The sequence below is a fragment of the Rhea americana genome, unplaced genomic scaffold (genome assembly GCF_003343005.1).
Source record: "Rhea americana isolate MKP2758 unplaced genomic scaffold, rheAme1 scaffold_27, whole genome shotgun sequence".
NCBI classification, from domain to species: Eukaryota; Metazoa; Chordata; class Aves; order Rheiformes; family Rheidae; genus Rhea; species Rhea americana.
The window spans coordinates 6,788,883-6,796,459 of record NW_028186390.1 but is presented as its reverse complement, the minus strand read 5'-3'; positions in this window follow the sequence as shown (position 1 = coordinate 6,796,459).

The following is a 7,577-nucleotide window of genomic DNA, read 5'->3' as shown; positions in this document are numbered from 1 at the left end:
ATGTCTGCCTCTTCTAGTCTTAGCTGATCCAAGTTTTCACAACCAACGCTATCACTATGCAACTACTGCGTCAGTAGCACCGGCTGCACTGAGGAGACAACCTCAAAGCTAGCCAACTTATCTTCAAAAGCAAGTTGTATTTTGTATTTGCATATTTTGGAAAGGAAAGTTTCTGGGGAACCTGTACAGAAGCCCGTCTAACAAGACAGTGGTCAGAATCTCAGCCAGTAAGYGTGATACATCGCAACCGAAGCTTTCCTGGGGCTTTGAAGAGTTTAGTCCAAGTACCAAGATGGCACCATCCTGAATACTTACAACTCAGAAGACCCTTAACTTCTAATAAGCAAAGAATGGAGACAGCACAGAGTTCCCAGATATTATGTTTTCCAACAATTATTCCAAGGTATTTTATACCCTACAGCCACTGGCAATACCATCATGCCTTACACCTCTTTCCTGTGCCATTTAACATTGCACTTCTTACACATCTTTAACAGTCTGTAGCACTGTTTATATTGGAGAACTGTCGTATTTATCTGAAATAATAGATCTTGCTCCTTGTTCCCCTCTACTGCAGGGAATGAGGCCCCAGGGATTACATATACCTGTGTTAAACAAGTGTACTAATTGACACTACTGATGGAAAATAAGAAAACATAGTTTAAACAGTATCAGGTTTTAAATATGAACAATACTCTGAACTTTTAACCACTTTTAGCATTTTATGAAATGAGGTACTTTAAAACCCAGAGAAGGTGTTCTGGCAGTTTTAATCAAGTCCAAAGGCCTTTTATGCCCCTGAAGAGAATGAAATCGAACATCTATTTTGCAGTGAGCTTTGATTTATAGACCTTTTGCCATGAACATTACAAGGCATGACAGCCTTCCTGGAACTGCCTTTAAAGGCAACACTGCTCTCCCCAAAACCTCRTGACAACAGAGGAGGAGAAACAGCAATGAACAGCATATCTATATTGTTTGCCCAAAGCCTTTATGAATAAAGTCTTCTCTCTCTCTTAATAGCATACACCAAGATAATATTCCTCAGCATAAAGAAAGAATTGCAAATATGTAATTACTGGCTTATCCCTGCTGCATAATACATACCTCCTGCCTACCTGTCTTGCAGAGATGCAAATAGATCCTAAGCAGAAGTAAAGAAAGAAGTTCTCCAGGGCCTTAAAAAAACAAACAAACAAACAAACAAAAAAACCCTCCCTCTCTCCCCCTCCCCCCCATGGATAGGTGCTTCCCCAAGGAAACACCAACTGGCGACTGGATAGAGAACACAGTATTTTGGCAGTATTGCTATCACTACTATAGCACGTACATTTAAGTGTTTTCAGTATGGAGATGAGAAAAATGCTTTCCCTTGGAAAAGGGCATCAGATGTGACCAGACTATTTACCAAATGCCAAATCTTTCAGTTGATGCAAGATAGGTTTTAAATTAAGTACTGGGAACTAGAGATCTGTGTTCCAGAAGAAGGATAAGAAAAGATTAGAATGCATGTCTCTTGCAAAGAGGAGAAAGAACTGGGAATCAACATATTCAACATAATCAACAGAAGGACATTCAGAAATAAGACACCATTCTCCTAAACAATATTATAGTAATTCTTTCACTCAGCACCATTACCCCATCCCAATAAGACCAGTTGCTGCAGCTGACATATATCCTCTTTAGATGCTCAGTGTTTTGCTGGCGCTTTCTTTCTGACCTAGCAAGTGCAACTTTTAGATGCTGAGCAAAATAAAACATGCAATTCTGGGCCAGGTGTTATCTGGCTGGTTCAAACTTCATCTTTTATCTTCCAAAGACGCATTATGTTGTTATTCTGCAGGCATACTGTGCAGGCCAGGAGTTAAACAATACCACTCTTCTATCCTAGTGTCCTGTAGTAAACTAAGTAGAAAAACATCTATGGGTGGACGGGGAAATCTAGTTCATCTCCATCTCCTGAGGCTCGAAAGACTTTAGTTCTATCCTCTCCTATTAGATGTCTTTGAAAATAAAAAAAAAAACCAAAAAAACAAAAAAACAAAAAAAAACCAAAAAACCAACACAATCTGTGAAGTGACTTCAGCCTGCAGAGCTCCGCGGGTCCACAAACTATTCCTAAAATGTCCCAGAAAGTATCAGAAAAACAAGTTTGTTATCAGTTGACTGGAATTAATTATACAAGTATTCATATTGCCACTGGAATATTTTTTGGAAGCTGTAAATCAAAAAAAAAAAAAAAAAAAAAAAAGATCAGCATATCAGTGTTCTCCAGTATATCCCTCCAATCTGTTTTTATTATCTTTATACCTTGAAAGTCTGTCCCTGCACCTAATGCCTAATCCTGTTGCTGCAATTGCAGGCTATGACTACTTGTACTAGTCACAATGAATATTGGAAAATTGATTAATCTCTCTTTGCAGTTACAATTTAAGGCATCTTTTCTCCAGCCCAGTACTTCACTGTTTCCTTACTGAAAGACAATCCTAACAGTTTTTAAGGTGGGGAAGTGGGAAAATCCCACASGCCATCCTGTATCCCAGCACTGCTTGGCAGCAGAAAGAAGGATGCACTAACGTATTCTGGGACAAGACACAGTCAAGTTTGTTCAGGACAAAAGAAAAAAAAAATTATTGCCAAAGCAACAGGATTTTAAATCCAAAGTACTGATGATGATAAAAATTAATGTGACCCACCTACCAAGCATGACAGTTTGCAGACAGTGACAGTATGTCAGAGCTGGCTCCCAGTTATATTTACAGATAACTTTTTAAAGCTGTTTTATAGMTCACCTGCTGATGCCTGATGAACTATAAGCTGAAAAAAAAAAACCCACAGATAAGGTTATCTATTTCAATCTTCACTCAAGGGTCTTTTAGAGACATGATTATTCTTAGCAATTCAACTATATCTTTCTTTAAGTGTGATAGTTTCATACACTCAGCAAAATACTTTTAGCTGAAGACCTATCAATCCTGAGTAGAATGGAAAGATTACTTCGTTAGCTTATTTATGATGCTCTCTTTTACGTATTCCAATATGACAAGACTTTTTTCATGACAGCAACGCTGCTGACTCATGACAACTGAAGAACCACTACAACCCCTARACACTCTCCCACAGAATTGCTGCTTAGCCAGCTGTTACTTCTGTGTAACATAGTATTCCTTAACATCATAATTTGAATCCACCTACACTAAAATGCACTGTATTGATTTCAGACCATTTCTTTAGTTTATCTAGATCCTATCATCTGTGTTTAGTACAAATATTGTTCRTTTCAATGTAGAAAAGTGAAAATACCAAACATGTAATCTAGTGATTCTGATGTGAACACCCCTCACTTATCCTTGTCATAAAAGGACAAGCTGAGGGGATTCAAATTCTGTCTTTTTCTAAAAAGTGGRAAAGCACCTCACCACTTTTCAGTATTCTGGAACTATACTTGTTCCCATGGGCTCTCAATTCCCTAACTAKTCTAAGGTACATTCCATCAGGCTCATCCAATCTGAAGATACTTAAGACATCTTTAACCTGTTTCTTTAGTTTAACTTGAGTTTGAAGTAGAAAAAAAAAAGATAGTTTTCTAGAACTAACAGTCCAGAACATAACACATTCAATATTTATGGAGAGGGGGAGGGAAGAGTTCCACCACCAAGTTTTTTAAGATTAAAATCAAAGGTCTTTTCAAACCACCTCTGGCTAATACTGATTAACCCCTCGACGAYAGGTGACTATGGCAAAACATTCCTCTCTGCTGAAAGGCTGGAGACCTGTTGCAATCCTTACCATAAAAATTCATCAGTAACTTCCTTTATACTGATAATGTTTGTGCCTATATACTCTATGGCAGACCAGGCCCTTTATTTACAAGATAACTGTTCAGAACAAATTGAGGATGACAAGGGTCCAAAGAGTGATGGTCACTGCCACACACTCTGTATGTTGCAACTATGCTATAAGGGTCACACAAATATCCAGGAAAGTAGCCTCTGCCACATTAAAACCTTGCAGCCACTGGCAGTAATTCTTGCTCATGCTGTTACCCTTCCCTGACACTTACTAGCTACTTCGACCTAGAATAGATCCTGAAGGTAAGGCTACTCTGAGGAAAATTCCTTTAAAATATTTATTTTCTCCTCTTCTGGAAAAAGAGGATTTTTGAAACCAAGGATGTGCATCTGGACAACAATACAAACACACAGCTTTGCCTATTAAGAGTCACAATCACCACACCATAACCTTAATAGTCTTTCCAAGCTGTAGCATAGCACTGAGAACACATCAAACTGGAAGAGACCACAAGATGACAKGAAAAAAAAGTTGACATTTCTGCTAGAATGACCTAAAATCCTAGGACTTCAGTAGCTTCTGGTGAACCCTCAATTCCAGAGGCAAAGTCATGTTCCCCATWTTTTTTTTTTCTTGATCATCACTTACTACAGAAAACATTGGTTACATTTGGACTCACTGGTTCAAAAGACTTTTGTTAAACCAGACACTGGGAATATGATGGGAACTATTTCAGTTTAGTCATTTTGTGAAACTGCATACACCAACACTCTGCAAAGTTTTTTTGCTATTTCATTACAGTAAAGTCTAAAAAACAGAGTGTTAATTATCCTCTTTGCAAGAGACTTYTGAAGTCCAACTAGAGAATGCAGAAACCGAAAAAGGGAAACATTTGATTTAATCAAGAAATTCCAGTTTAGAGTGATAAAGTCTGACCACTAATCTATATGATTAATATGCTCTCTCATTTATTGTCATGCTAATGCCTCAACTCAAATCTTAAATTTTTAGGTCTGCACASTATCTGCACATATACATATAGGGCAATGGGAACTTAGCCACCATCAATCTTCATATATACTCCCCAAAATATATCTTTTGACCACAGAGTAACTCATTAAAGTCTGGTGCGTTTTCACAGGAACATTAACTTATAGAACATAAGCTAAACAACACCCCGGCATTTATGAAGTAGTGCAAGGAGAGCCATGCTTCTGCCAACTTCACTGCCTTTCATCAAACCTGACAAGTAAAGAGAACATGCACTTCAATTACTCTTACTGAAATGAAAGACATATATGCTTTAGCCAGTATCCTGGTCACTACAGAAGTGACGTTAGAACGTCTACTTACATTGTTGTAAGCTAAATGAAATCTAAACTGCTCTTGCCTCACTGAGAGCAATTAATTCCAAACAGGTTAGCATAAAATTTAACAAACTAAGCAAACTTGGTGGACRTACACTGCCTCATCAATTGCAAAATTCAGTAACTATGAACTTTCCCCATATAAGTTAAAGGAACAACAACCACACATTTGCATAACTTTACAAAACCTGGGAAAAAAAGCTGCATCCATGCAAGGACAGCCAGAATTTTACTGAAGAGGTGTGCTCATGTTTTAGCTCTGCTTAACATTACTACACTTTTTCCAATCTGTTCATTCAGACAAATGAGTAAAGCACACTCTGAAGTACACCTCACAGACTAAACCAATTCAGCAATTACACAACTAACTCCAAACATCTTGCAACAATGAAGTTAAATAAAAAAAAAAGCAATTTATAATTCTTCAGCCAATAAAGTTTTTGTTCKCTTAGTGAAGAAAACAACTCCATTTTCTGCCACTCAATGTTCCTGAAGAAATCTGCAGATCCAACCATAGTATTTTCCAATACTAAGAAAATTAGCGTCCCATGGCTCCTGAGGTATTTTAACATGTAATGAAAATGTTAGTTAAGATTACTTTTCTATCTGCCTCCATTTCTTAGTGTAAAAGAGGAGTTTCAAGATGCACTAAAAGCATATTSTAAGCAGTCGTATCTATGAGACAAGGTGAGAATATCCTGCAACAATGTTCTCAAAACAGTCTTTTTCATCATAATCCAGAAAGTGTGTGCTTTCATGTGGTTTATTATCTATCACATCTGCATTCTCCTCATCTCTCTTAATAATAAGACATCCACAGAAAAAAACAATACTTTTTAAATGCCATCTGCTCCACGCATTTTTTTTTCAGTTTAAGTCCTAGTATGGTAACTGCAATGGAAACTTCTAAGTCATAYAGGATTAAGACTAAAAACCAGATGAATCAAAAAAGCAGAGGTTGGGCTTTCATACAAACTACTGTTAAAAAAGAACTTGAAGTTTTTCTATTCAAATCACAAAATTTTTTAAGAGTTCTTTTTGAGACACGACTCCCTAGAAAAATCTGAAAGAACWAGAGAGGAAACTTAAAACTGGTGATTTTATTTTCTCCTCCTCTTACTCTACACCTCTTTCTCTCCTGATTCAGATCCTCGAAGTTGGAAGTACCGGTCTCCAAACAGATGAGCACATAGAACCTTCCACATATTCATTCATGAAGTAACTTTTGCACAAGCTTTTCTAATAACCAACTAACATTTAACAGAGGCAACATCAGCTCTACGGTGAGCTTGCCTCTAAAGGCTTTAAGCTCTTAGCTGTTTTCTCATTTCTGTGCCTCCGTGCTTTTGTTATTTCCATACTTTCCTCAGTCACTGCCAACATTCCAGAATATTATTAACGTTATTAACACTTGGGTCACTCAGAGCATGGGGGTGAGGCAAGGAAGGATGACTTACCTGGTCATACTAATATAAAAGCATTTTTAAGCCAAACTCTTTAAAGCAAAAAATTCTATCATTGCCTACAATGATTTAACAACTGCTCACCTAAAGCTGTTTAAAGACTTGTAACTTCTGCAAACACCTACTAACTACTCTAAAATTGTTCCAGACTGGCTCATTATTAAACTGAAATCAACTCAGTCTTAAATACTTTTTTGGAATGGTAGGTGCAAACACAGCTGTTCTGATTAAGTCTAACTACAGCTGTTTAAGTCAAACCATGCAAGGCCTTAAGCCAACAAGGCATAAAATACACCACACATATCAAAATAACTTTCAGGAGGGCAAACACCGAGAAAGCTACTTCACTCTCACACCAGGCATCCTTATTTTGTGTCGCATTCAGCAGGGGAGCAGGTAACAAGCGACACCTGACAAGTTTCCCAGCACACRCTGGCTCTGGCCCCGCACACGTCGGCCGAGAGAAGCTCGCAGCGGGCTGGGGAAACGCGGGCTCGGCTGCCCAGAGCACACGTGTCACTGCCACACACCGGTCTCGCCCTCCCGCTGGGGGGTGCCGGAAAAACCGGCCGTAAACCCTACGGCAAGGAGAGGAAACGGCCCGAGAGCGCCGAGGCGARGCACGGCTCCCCCAGCTCGCAATCTAAACAGGAGGCGGCAGAGTCGCCTCCGCTCCAGGCGCTCCGCCTGCCCCGGGCCGGGCCGRGCCGCCGAGCAGGAAGCCCCGAGCCCGGCTCGGCCCCCGCGGGGACTTTACCCCGGCGGAGCGCGGCGCCCCGGCCTCTCTCCGCCCCGCCGCGGGGCCTTTTAATGACAGGAGGGCGTAAAACTCCCGGCGAGCGTCGAAACACCCCCCGGCCCAAGGAAGCGCCGAGGCCGTGTCAAGCGCTGGAAACTTTCCGGCCAAGCAGGAAACAATAAACGAGGCGCCCCAGCCCCCCCGGCCCGGCCCCAC